Here is a 13,628-nt window from a genome sequence, read left to right on the forward strand (position 1 = left end):
TTACCCATGCTCAAATGACTGCTCTTGTACCCTGCTCCGTGGCAAATGGTTTGGCTGCTGCGGTGGCTTGTGGAGCGCAGGGTACGTGGCTCTTTGCAAGGAGAAATGTCAGAGCTGCCTTCTTCCAAAAGCCTGGCAAGCTTCACCTCTGCGTGTTGCTTTTAATACTTTTGCAAGCCCTGATGTTTGTGATGTTCCCGTGCGGGTTTAGGTGGTTTCACCATGAGGAGAGGTGGGTCGTACCAGGTGCCAGGTCGATCAGTGGGCTGCAGGGAGAAGGTGCACCCGTGGGCTTGGGCTTTCCGAGCCGGGGTGGCCCTCCATGCCCGGGCGCTGACGGGGTGCTCGCGTGTCCCTGGCTGCGAGGGGCAGTGGCTCGGTGCTCTGCCACACGGGACCCCTGGGGCTTTTACGCTCTGAGCTGCTGGGTGGTCCTGCAGCCCCCCGTCAGGGCCTGGGGTGAACAAGCAGCCGCAGCGGGTTTTGCTGGCCGCCCAGTCCCGGCCCGTTTGCACAGTGCCGCGTGCAGCCGCGGGGCCGATGGCCACTGCCCTGCGCAGCCTCTGGACGCTCCCCCGTCCCCCCCTCGGAGGGGCTGGGGAAGAAATCGGGCTAGGGAAGGAATCAGGCTGTGCTTGCGTGGCAAGCTTTTCCGAGTCGCAAATGACGATGTGCTGCAAGTACGAGCTGGGGGCAGTGCACTAAAATGAGCTGGGCTGTAAGTTAGATGTTGGGGTTTGTCATGTCCCAGAGCCTGGTGTACTCAGATCTGGCTCGTTCTGATTTTTCTGCTCTGTACAGTAGCCTTTCAAACTGGCATCTTTAAGTTTTCCAGCTGGTTTATCTGCCATCACCCCCCGGGTGTAAGGAGGCAGGAGAGGCTGGAGCCCTCGGGGTGGTGACGCTGGGCTGCCGGCTCGGGGCCAGCCCTTCGCTGCAGCTGAGACCGAGCGCTGCCCGCTCTGTCTTGGGGTGGAGGATGCAGGACAGCACATCGCTTCCTTTGCTCAAGGCAGTGTTTTACCCCGTCGGTGCGAGCAGCGGTGGGACGAGCGGGGCTGGTCGTGCCGTGAAGGCTTAGGACCGCTCGTCGAGTCCCGGCTGGTACGTGGGCTGCTCCGGGACGGGCTGCTCTGACGTGCTGTTGTGCAGCCGAGCAGGAAGGAAAGATGTCAAATCCCACGAAGGTGCTACAAGATGGAAACCGGAGAGCAAAGAGAAAATGAGCTTTGGTGACCTCCTCCAATTGCATTTGCGAAAGCCAGATAGGGAGGAGTCATTTTTTTTAGCTGCCAAGTTCCAAAACAGTGAGCTAATACCTAAAACCCTAACTGTAAATCGTGCCCGTTTGCGCAGTGCAGTTTACTCTATCGAAGCGGAAATGTGGACTGTACAAATATGCATAAGCATAGAGAGGTGTGAAGCACAGGCAAATTTTTCCAAGGGCTTAAGCCACAGCTGTCGTTAGCTCTGCAGGGTTTGCGCAGTTCAACATTTTGGAAAATATTTTTATAAACAAACGTAATCCTAGCAAGAAAACCCCCCAAGCTGGCTCTAGGGGACGGGGGTGAGCGTCTGAGGTGCGTGTTTCCACAGTGTGTGTTACTGAAAGCTTACTCTGGAAATCACAGTGCCTGCTTGCACAAATCTCAACTCCGGCACAAAGTTTTGCGGCTCGAAATATTTCCTTTGTATGTTTGGGGAGTGGAGCACGACCTGCAACCGAGCTGCCCGTGCGATCCCCTTGCAGCCCCTGGGCAGGAGGTGCTGCATTGCCCCGAACACGAGGGGAGGCTGGAAAAAAACCCTCTGGCTTAGTATCGGTATCACCCGTGTCTGCACACACCGGGAGGGCAGGGTCCCCGCTGCCCCTCCGCGCGCTCTGCCCATCGCGGGGCTGCGAGGAGGGAGGCCGTGGGGCAGGCGGCGGAGCCGGGGCAGCGGGGACACGGCCAACCCGGCGGCGTGGGGAGAGGAAGGGCTGGGCACGGTTCTGCCGCCCCTGCGCCCGCCCGATGGCCGCGTCGCCGTCCCGCGCAGACAGCTCGGCAGGAGGGCCGCGCGCTCCCCGGAGCGGCAGACTCTTTTTTTCTGTCACTGCTTTCGTACAGTCTGCCTAGGTGGATGAAAACAGAGGTCTGTTTTCTGTAAAGCTGTTGGTGCTAAAAGGAATAGCTGGGTCAGTGTGGGCGTGGGGTGAGAACAGCGACTTACTCATGCTAGGCGGTATTCTGTTGCTTAGGGTTTGAAAGCAAAATCTTTAGATAAATTTGTTCACCAAGTGCTGTAAATAAACACGCTCAAGAAGAGAGGAGAGGACAACTGCGAGCTGGGGAAATGCACAATCCCTTTCACTCTCCCATGTCAGACGAGGGTGGAAAAGAGAGGGTGGAGGTTCACGTTTGTCTGGGGGAGAGACGAGACAAGCCCTACACGTCACTCTTAGGGAAAACTCTCGGAGCGGATTGAAGAAATAAAATCTTGGGCCTCCTGCCGCGATCCGGGCAGCGCGCGAGGCCGTGGCCGTGATTCCGCGACAGGAGCAGTGCAGGCACCCCAGACCCTCGGGGGATGCGAGGCCGCGGGGATGCGACAGGGCAGGGCTGGACTCAGCGCAGTCTGCCAGCATTTCTGGGTGCCCCCTGCACCCCGTGCGAACGTGCGTGCCCCACCTCAGCACCCATGGTACACGGGTCCTCGGCTCTCCTGCACTGCGGTCCAGGGTTAGGTTCTCACGCAGGATATATCTGAGCTTTCTGATACAGATGGATCAAATGCTATCTTTCGGTTAAGTACTGCCACTATTGCTGTTTTGTAGTGGTTTCTCCATCTCCCTCGCTTCGCCCAGGAGCTGGGGCTTTGCAGCACCTGCGCTGTGTGTGCCGGCTCGGCTCTGAGGCCGTCGCCCAGCGCTGCGGCGTGGGCAGCAGTCGCTGCGAAGAGGGATGCGCCCGCGTGGAAGAGAGGTGGATAAGTGTCTCTGCTTTCCCCGGCCTTAATTGTAGCGCGTTTTCCTCCCCCAGGGAACCTGCAGTTTGTCTCTGCAGCAGAGTCCTCTCTTGTGAAGGTAGGATTTTGCAACTCCCTGCTCTTTCTGGCGGTCACTGGAAGAAGGCATAGGCACCAACCGCTGTGAATCAGAGTAATTCTACCAACTCATGTTTTCGGGGAGAGGAGGAAGCATTCAATCAGGCTTTTTTCCCCCTGCCCTGTGAATTGTTAAAAATTCTGAATGCTCTGAAGCTGCAAGTTATTTGGAAATGGGAGGAAGTTTTCTGGAGCTGGACTTCTGAAGTGCTTTGTTGCCTTCTCAGTAGCTCTGACTGGTAAACAACAACACTGCAAGCTCTGTATACCTGTACCGATGTCACCCGGTTCATCTTGACCTTCGATTGGCCTTACAAGAAGGCCTACATGGCTGGTTTCAACTGGGAGATGAAGATGAGAGACCAAGATAAAGAGTGATGAGATAAGCATGCGAGAACATCTCATGCTAACTCTTCTTTTTGAAAATACTTCAAGCATAACTGGAAACCAGGAGCGGCTGTGCAGATGATGAAAGATAAATGTTTTATCCCACACCCACCAACTGGAACCCACTAACAGCAGTCGGTGCGCTGGGGTCCCAGTGACCAGCGTGGCTGCCCAGATGCTCGCGTTTCTGCAGCGTAGAGGGGCGTGCGGAAGCCACGGGGTGGAAGAGGCAGTGCTCCAGCCCTGCTGCAGCTCGCCCTGGTCTGACCCTGAAGACCAGCTAGCTCTGCTTCCATTGGCTGCAGCCCTTTGCACCTAGGTGTGCCTCAGGGTCCCTTCATTCGTTAGCAATGGGCCCTCTGGCCATTTCTTTTCTTGCTCCTTCACAGAAGAGAGATTCATGGCTGGACCAGCTCCCCAAAGTCTCTTTGTACAGTCCTCCTCCAAAGACTGCTCTTCCATCACTTTAGGTTTATGTCTTCAGCTTTGGAGAGAAGTGATAGAGAGACCTCACTGCACAACACTGCACTTTGAAGGCTGCACTTTGCAGCTCCAGTCGCAGAAAATGCCTGGGCCTAAGCAAAATGACAAAAGCAGCCTGCTGTTTCCTTCCTGAGGTCTCTCACCATCCATGACTTGTCTCTGAACTTCAGTTAAGGTCTTCTGGGATTGTTCAGGACTGTTGTCCTCCTCTACCTTATGGCTTATGATCTAACCCCAAGATGCCTGTCTCCTTTGCGTTACGTGCTGTGCTGCTGTGGGACCTCTGACTTCGCCCTCGCTTTCGTGATGCTGGTGCTGGGCTGGGCTTCGCTGCAGCCGCATCGTAGGGAGCCTTGTCCCGTGACTGGACCTGCCTTTGGAGATCTTGGCGGGGGGGTCCTTTTCACATCCTATATCTAGACCATGTCAAGACAGAGCTTGTCAGAAGTGTTGCCCTTTGCCTCCTGGCGAGTGCCAGCTGAGCTGATGTGCTTACTAACGTTATTTCCTCTTTGCCTAAACTGAAAGGCCTGGTGCCTTGAAAGATATGCTGAGCTCTTGCTCAATGAGCATATGTCTGCAGTTGCAAAGGAAAGAGCTAAGGTGTCCAGCTGCATCCCTCACAACTGGAGACACTAAAGGGATGTTGTTTGTGCCGATGACTATTTCTGGCCTTGGAGGTGAAGCTACAAAATGTGAACCTTTTAACGTCTGTGACCACCACGTAATGCATGTACATATGGGCCATGACATAGCCATCCAACGCTTCACGTAAAATCAGGGGACTGTACGTGTGACCTGCTGACTCTGAAGGAATATGTGAAAAATTCACCGCAACATTTTAAATTTTCAGTAGTTAGTAGGAAAATAAACCCTCTTTCCTCACCCCACCCTCCTATTTTTAGTAGCAAACTTCCTGCTAAGAAAAAAATGTATTTCTCACTATCAAGGGGATTGGTTTTGATCAAAAGTCTGGCTCTGCTCCAGGTAGAGCATCAGTGTTTGCTACTACCTGAGAGATGAATCATGAAGATCTCTGTTTCCTTGTCTGTCGTGGCTAGTGGTTGCTGCTCTTGCTAGGAGAGAAACAAGGCCCAGATAACTCCTAGCCCTGCATCTCCTCCCACTTCTAGATGTGTGCATGTGTCAGTGTTTAATTGCACTGTCATGATATTGTTCAGCTCTGGACAACCTCAGAAGGAAAAATTATCCTCCAGGCAGTTGTGGATATGCAGGACAGGAAGACTAGTTGTGCAGTCGATACGGAGAGAAATAAGAACAGAGTAATATGAAGCAGTTGTGCACTGTTTACTATTTTGCTAGTGCCCTTACTTTTCTAATGACAAGGACTATGATCTAGAGCAGATATTTTTTCACGTATGAGCTATCAGTACTCGTAAGACTGCCCTAATTCTAGGGAAGCCAACAGTACTCTTCTGTTGGCTGGGTAGGCTTTGACTTAGGTTGCATGACTTTCCTTGGTCTGTTTGTACCACAGGTGTACTGTGCCTTCGAGCAAGGCTCACATTTTGCTTCAGGCTGCTGTTTCAGAGCTGCTCTGCTGCTTGCAGAGGGGTGGGGTGTGCTCACAGCACTGGCTTTAGAAGTGTGGTGAGGCAGCGTGAGCCTCAGCAGCCCTTGCTAGAGGCTGTGAGCCCCGAAGGTGCTCCTGCAGCTCCAAGGACTTCAGCGAAAGGAGGCAGAGCTTACCGCTTCTGCTAATCATGGCCACTTTATTCAGTGTCCAGCAGCTCTATGTAAGTATTCAGCTCAGGTGAACGTTTACTTTGGTGCTAGTTTCTCATGTGCTGTTTCTGCCTTGTTAATACTATGGATAGCATGGGTGATATAAGTACCCATCTGTTTGAGTACCTCACAGCCTCTGCAGTATTTAACCCGAAGATAACCTCATGAGGTAAGGAAGAGCTACAGTCTTCTCCGTAGTGACTATTTAGGTCCTGTAGGAAGCTGCATCACACAAGTCCTGGACTGATATCCCTTATGAAGCCTTTTCTGAAGTCTGTCTCCTTGATGGTTGAACTGGAGACTTCCATCACCCGAGCCGCCTTTCAAACCTCCTTTGGCTTGTCATGAGGAGCAGACAGTAAGCTGTATGCTTTAGAAATGCAAAAATTTCTATGCGAAATCTGATGATGGTAGCACTTTTCCAAGAAGTGGGATTAGGCACGTCAGAGGGTTAGGATTTCCAGTTGTGGTACTTGGAATGGGTTGTGCTGGCACAGCTAAGCTGCTTAATGCTAAAAAATGCCAAATTAGTAAAAGACCTATTAGCGTTAGGCTTGCTTAAACTTGCAGTTAAAGAGACTGCTGAGTGCTTGCTGAAGCTGACTGTAAAATGACAGAGATTTTTGACTATGGTGTTTGCTGCCCTGGTTAGGCAATGATGACTGATAATTTAAATGTAGCTGTAAAACTAAGGTGTCCAGAAACAAAATATTCTTCTCACTGACAATAATGTGCCCTGCAGAAGTTGCTGTACTAGGCCTGTGGGAATCCTACTTTGGACGTTTGCAGCACCTTTTCCATCAGGAAAGACAAAGATGTTCCTCACTGCTTTGAAAATCAGAGTACCTCAGATTGGCACAAGCTGTTCAAAACTGAGCAGGTTATGGACAGTGCGAGTAAGATGTGCCAGCCCCAAGAGCTGGGGTCAGTATTGCAAAAGATTCAAGAAATGAAATTTCAGCTAAAGGAAAAAGAAATTTGGCGTTACTGCCAGGAAATGAACATTGTAGTCCAGCCTTGAAATATTGAATTGCCTGGAGCAAAGAAAAACATCTTCTTGCTTCAGGGTGTGATGCAATGGTGATAGAGACTTTGCCAGGAGGCAAAAAGGAACAGATGATAGAAGGCGGGGACATAAAATAATAACTGCCTTTCTTAGGTCACTGAATTGGCATTGCTATATGATCTAGGTTTTGTACCAACATTGTGGGCTGCAATCTCCATCTCATCATCAGTCAGAAAGCCCAAGGACGCACTCTGATTTAAGCATCTCAAGGTCTGGTACCAGTGGGAATTATAGCTAGATTAGATAAGTTCCCTCCCTTCCTCTGTATCATCATCTAACAGCCACAAGGATCAGTCACTGAATCAATATTGTGCTCTGTTTCACAAATTAATAGATAAATAGTTGGAATAGGACAACAAGATGTCATAGGGTTCGGGCTTTCTCTGGGCCTGGTGTTGCCAATCTGCTGCTTCATGCTCTTATAGGCATCTTGTAAATGATTCAGTGGCTAAGTTTCAACATCAGGAGCTAAATCCTACAAAAACTCTGATGGTGTATCAGGATAAAGCAATTCAGAACGAAGGGAAAAGCAAGCAGCTCCTGTTCCTGCTAGGCGACTGCCTCTCCAGCCTGCCACCAGTCTCTATTGCTGAGGGTAACCATTCCCTAGTCATTGCGAAACCACCGTCATGCGGAGGAGACGCACGCAGAACGTGCTCACGGGCTGTTCGGTGGTGAGTGGTGGAGCACAAGCCTGAGGCTTCGCGGATGGGGTAGAGCCCAAGCTTGCTGCATGGGAAAAGAGCTTCACCGAAACGGATCAGCTTTCTGAGAATCAGCCAGACTCCCAATGTCTCCGCAGCCCCGTGCAGCCTCACCTCACGAGCTGCAGGTGCGACTGGAGGAATTGCTTTGCTTTGCCTACACGGTAGCCCCTTTTATCAGAGAGTTTTGTTTGTAATTCCCTTCCAGCTCTGAACAGTTTCTGAGGCAGCAGCAGGGCTTGTGCAATGGCCCCTTCTGTGCTGCGCACCAGGGCTGAACCCCTGCCACTAACTCTGGGCTCCTGGTCGAGACGCCCACCTCCACTGACCTGTGTTTGTAGCTCAGGGGTTGGGACTATCTGATGCAGCGAGTGCAGAGCAGAGCTATGGGGCTGCTTTTCTCAGTTTTCCCATTTCTGTCCTGCTCCTAGACCTGGAAAAGGAGCTTTACCTCTGCGGTAGCCATCACTGGAGATGGCTTCTGAGGCTCCGCGCTGTAACGTTGAAGCGGTAGCGGTAAGCGGTCAAAATGGCGAAGCGGAAGGGAAATGGCCAGGTGTGGGGCCTCATGGATAGTCGGTTCGTTTGTTTATTTGTAAGTTTCTTTGGTTTTTACGTTTGTCTCATGTCTTCTTGTGCTGTTGGCAATAGTTGAGCTTGGCATGTAGAGTTCAGAAATGGGCTTGGACAAAATACGCTGCGGAGATTATAGGAGAGAAGAAACGTTTATGTCAGGGCAGTTGGTGAAATCCTTGACTTTCCCATAACTTTCCCTTGAACTTTAAAGCCTATAGAAACCTGACGGCCAAAGCCTGCGGCAATGACGCAACCCCTGGGAAGCTGTTGGACTTCCCAGAGGAGCTCGGCTTGTCGCCATACAAGATGTATCCGTGCGGAGCGGCCGGTGGCCAGGAGGGGAGGCAGGCCGTGCCGAGCTGCGGGCCAGCCCATGTCCGCCCCGTCCCCCGCGGGGCCTTGCTCCTTGGAAGCGGCAGACCCAGCTGAGGAGCTTCGTCTGCAACCCGCGCGAGCGATTGCGCTGCCCCGTGTGCCGGCGCCGAGACAGGTAGTGAAAACAGCCCTGGTAATTTTGAGAGAGGGGCCAAGAGTGCTGTGGTCGGCAGCCCCCGGGGCCCGCGTGCGTCACGAGCCGCCCGGCAGCCCCGCACCGCCGCGGGCACGTCCGCCCGTGCGAGCCTCTCGCTATGAGACAGCGCGAGCTGCTGCTCCCTCATTTTACGGGTAACGCCAGAGCACAGATGAATAGGCGTCGGGCTTAGATTTCATGTGGTGAAGTATCGAAAGCGGGGCCTCGCGGTGAAGGCGGGGTTGAGGCCGGGACACCTCTCGCTCTCGTGTGCGGCCCGCGGGCGCCGGGGCAGCAGGTCCCTGAGGCGCCGGCTCCTCAGATGCCAGGCTGGCAGCTCCCTGGGCGCCAGGTCGGTGGGTCCGGGAGGTGCTGGGTCCCCAAGGTGTTGGGTCCCTGAGGTGCCGGACTGGCCAGATCCCCGAGGCGCCGGATCCCTGGGGTGCCAGGTCGGCGGGTCCCCAAGATGGCGGGTCCCCAAGATGGCGGGTCCCCAAGGCACTGGGGCACCGAACGAGCAGCTCCCCGAGGCGGCGGCTCTGGGACACCGAGACAAGCTCTGCCGCCTTGACCAAGCCACCAGGCCTGCCGGGTGACGAGCATGGTGGCGGCAGTGCTGCCCGCTTTAGCGGTCCCCCTCGCTGCAGCCCCGGTGTCAGTCAGACCCTCGCGGTGAAGCAGGGCGGTGGCGGCCTGTGGAGCCGGAGCGCGGCGCCGAGCCCGCTTCCTCCATCTCTGCCCTGGCAGCGCAGGTGCTGAACGACAGCGTTTTGCTCTCTTTGCTGTGTTATACTTGACCTCTTTTGTGACAAGGCCCTGTATTTCAGTCACGTGATGTTAAAAACTAGGACACAGAGAAGCTTTAGCTGCTTGGGAGTGGGTGGTGCCAGCAGTGAAAGAAAATTCGGTAGCAGGTGTTAACCATAACCGCAATTAAAATCGATACAATTCTGAAAGAATTTACAATTTAAAAATACTTGAAAATAGTTTGTTTTGATTTAACTCTCCTTAAGCGCTCTCACACTGCTAGAAATCTTGTCCCTGATCCTCCGCTGGCCTCTTCGTGCTGTCCCAGCAAGTTAGAGGGTCCCCAAGAAGGTGGTCATCTCCCTTGTAGGCATCTGCGCCCCAAAAGAGAGGAAGAAAACTGTGAAATCCAATATCCTGGAATTGCTCTGCGTTTGTCCCTGGAGCTGGTGAGACCCTTCCCGGCCCAAGGACTGAAGCAGCGTTGCTTGAACTCACCTCAGCTTGAGATGGGGGAAGAGCAAAATCCCCTGGGGCTGTTATTGTAAGAGAGTGTAGGTGAGGAATAACTCAAAGTCTAGGAAAAAAATCGAAGGGGAAAGAGCCAAACGCTCCTGAAGAATATATTAATATTTCAGCCAAAAGAAGGATTTTTTTTATCCTCTTGCATGGAGGAGGTAAATGGTGTTTTGTTCCGTGTGCCTAGTCTACAAGAGACGTTTCTGCCTGCCATGTTGTGGTCCCCTCTGCAGCCGCTTCAGCAGATGCTTCCAGTTGTGACCCCTTGAGATCTAGCTCAGCTGCCTTTCCCATGTTGATCAACTAAGAAGTTGAATAGCTTTCTTGATTCAGCAAGAACACACTGTTCAGCACGGTGCTGCTTATGGCTTTCAGGAAAGTTTCTGAAGAGAAAAAAGAAAAAGCAGAAGAAACTGTCCTTGCAGCTAGCAGATTTCTTTGATGTATTGCCTGTCTGGGCACGTTTCTTCCTTGACGAAGTGAAACTTGCGCATATGCAGAGGAATAGCCCAATGCTCACGTGCCTTTGAAGTCCTCACGGGTTTTGTCCGTGTGCGCTCACACAGGCTGCAGTGATTAACCAAAGCACCTGTGAAACCACTAGCTTCTTATCTGTGCAAACCCTGCATGCACACTCCCTTTTTGGAGTGGGTGTCATGTTTTGCTGAGAGCCTGAAGTCTTATGCCCTCACCCACATTTCTCTGAGGAAAATGGTGGAAGAACTGAGTGACGGCCTTTACTGCGGTACCTTGCAAACACCTTGTGAATAGCAGAGGAGAAGGCTGCAGGCAGCCCATGGTGCTGGGCTGGCCCCTCGCTAACCTGCAGCGCCCTGGCAATGATTCACCCGCAGCAGCTCAGCCTCGGGTTTCGCCATGAAACCTCCGGCCCACAGTGACTGCACAGTTGTGCAAGTTTGGACTTTGCTGGCCCCAACGGGTTGTCCCTGTCCGCTGGACCTGTGCCACAGAGTCTGCCGTCTGCTCGGTGCCGTGCACCAAGCTGTAGGAAGCACGCAGATTTAACCGCAGACTGAACTTATGACGAATAAACACTGATTGGATTTTTTTCTTTTTAAGAGAAAAATAACAGTTAGGAGATTACTCTTGGCAGTAATGTCTAAAGGAAGCACCACTAGTTGGATTGACCCCTGAGTCATGGCGGGAGTCAGAAACGGGTTTTCTGTGTAGCGTTGGCCACCCAAGCCACTCCTGCTAGGTTTATTTTCTGGCCTGATGGATGATCCTATGGCTTGCACATCAGGTTGTCTTCAAGAGAGGCACCCTTGGAAGCTGAAGGTCCTCTAGACTTCCTCCTCTGTACTTAGATCAGATCTCCAGTTCTTTTCCTCTAGTGCTTAATATTTAAACTTTTTTTTTTTTTTAACCAGAAAGGTGGTTTAACCACATACAACCTGTACTAGACCAAAATCTTTGCAGCACTCCCATTGTGCAGTCGAGATAAGCAGCGTTTGGCTGGGTGAGAATTTTGAGTTTGTTTAGGTAAGCAACAGCAGGCAAAGCTCAGCGGGTGACTCAGGGTGCAGCTCCCAGACAGCAGGGCTCTGTGTTGGGAAGTGGCTCAGGCACTCGGGTTAGCTATCAGGAAGACAATACCCAGCCAGGAAACCATTTGCTTATGTGGAATAAAAAACAAAACCACCGTCTCTGTTGTGTGTGACAGTCCTGTGCTGTAACTGTAACATACAGACTTACCTCGAGACTGGAAGGAACTACATCAGCACTAAGTGATGTGGGATAATGCACAGAGATGTTGCTATTCAGCAACCTGGTTGCAGCAGCTTTTGGGGGTTGCACTAGAAGCAGATATACTAGCCCAGCACGGATATGTGGAGATGGTCCATGACCCTGTCCCAAGCTTTTATTTTATGCACCGAGAAATAACAGTGACGGGATAAAACAGGAATGCGAGGAGGAAGATGCGGGAGATGCTCACTCTGGTGAATTCAGTCGGTGCTGGGCTGAGCGTGGCGAGCCCTTGCCTGGAAGGGACTGGCGTGGGGAGGAAGGCCTTCTCCGAATGCGTCTCTGGGCTGTAAGAAGAGTCTAGTTTTGACCTGCTTGAGAACATTGCTTTCGTGTTTCTGTCTGCTTTGCCCTGAGCACTTTTGAGCACTCTGTTAATGCAGCCCCAAAGAGCCACTTTCCTTTTCTGGGGAACCTGCTTTTAGATGATTGCGAGCAAAGGCTGTGCTCTGCCTTCAGGGAGCTCTGAGCATTTAGAGGCAAGAGAAACACTGAAGTGAGCTCTGAGAGCCGCTGTTCACAACATGCTTGTGGTCCCATTTGTGAGAGGCATTGCTGTCCATCACGTGTGGTGTGTGAATTACAGCTATGCCCAGAACCACAGTCCAGTTTGCTTAAGCACTGTAAGGACAGATTCAGCCTGTCCTCCAAGATCTTGGAGTCTTATAGAATAGTTTGAACGTTTTTGGACTGTTTGTGCAAAAGAGGAGTGTGGGGGAGCACTGTCACGTTTCGTTTTGCAGAGGGGAAGCTGTGAAACAGAGACTCATCCTGTGGCTTGCCCAGACTCGGAGGCAGGCCCTGCAGCAGAAGCAGAAGCAAGCCCTGGTCTCCAGCCTCCCAGCCCCTGCTCCAGCCTCTTTGGTCAGCCTGATCTTGTTTCACTGCTGTAGCTTCAAAGCAGCTTTGGCAGCATGCGCAGAGCTGACATTGCAATCACAGTACCTTGTAGAAGACTTTTTAAATTTTCCTCCTTCCAAACACTGATATCTTGGTGCATGTTAGTTGGCACTGGGGCCCAGGAAGGCTTTTCCATATGTGGGACCCATACATGGGGGGCACGGCAGGGCTGCAGCCCCCATCCAACGCATGCAGCAGGTTTCTGATCGAGGTCAGATTGGGTGAGATGCAGCGGGAGAGGCTAGAAGATGCTAGTGCTGTGATTCTGGTTTGATGTAGGTGTCATGAGTCATGTAGATGACTTGTAATGGGGCTTTGTGTGTCTCAGTTTTGCAGGCTGCCCTTTTCTTTCTTTCTTTTTCTTTTTTCTTTTATTCTTTCTTTTTTCCCCCTTTCTTTAAGCAGTGCAGCCTGGCAGGGAGGACTAATTGCGGATGTAGCTGGCCCGAGAATGCGAAAAAGCCTGCTTGAGGACATGGCCAGAAATGAAACATAGTGATTGCTCCTTCCCTGGAAATGACATTGCTCTACGACAGGTCCTGCCTTTGGTTGCCTGGATGGCTTTTCTGGAATTTCTGGAACACCCTACCTAAAGCTTCTTGGAGATGGTGTATGTATTTAGTTGGAAGTGTGCCGTTGGGCTTTTGTGTACCAGATCTGTGTCATGATGCAAACACCCCTGTGTTTTGGTGACAGAAGTCACAGGCGTTTTTGCATGCTTGCAGTTTGCACAGAGATCGTGCATCTAATACTCTTGCTCTGAGGCTCTCGGTTATCTCTCCATCGAGCTAAGTGCTGTCCTTGGCTGGGAGCCTTGCAGGCCCCTTCCTCAGTCCCTCCGGTTTGCAATCGGGAGGAGACGGGGCAGAGCGTAGCTGCCTTGCCGGGCAGCCTGCCTTGCCCGGCCCCTCGCTGGGGCCGAGCCCCTCCGCCCTGGCAGCGAGCCGCCAGCCTTTCCAGACTTGCTGACTTGCTTTTCCTCCTTTTTTTTCTGAATCAAATGACTCCTATTACATCAGGTAACTGGAAACCTTCGTTCTCCGTACAGCAAGAGGCATCCCATCTGCTTCCTTCCTGTGGTTACTTTAACCAGGGTGACTGAGTTTTACTGAAAAACTCACCACAGCTGAGCTGA

The sequence above is a fragment of the Dromaius novaehollandiae genome, chromosome 27 (genome assembly GCF_036370855.1).
Source record: "Dromaius novaehollandiae isolate bDroNov1 chromosome 27, bDroNov1.hap1, whole genome shotgun sequence".
NCBI classification, from domain to species: Eukaryota; Metazoa; Chordata; class Aves; order Casuariiformes; family Dromaiidae; genus Dromaius; species Dromaius novaehollandiae.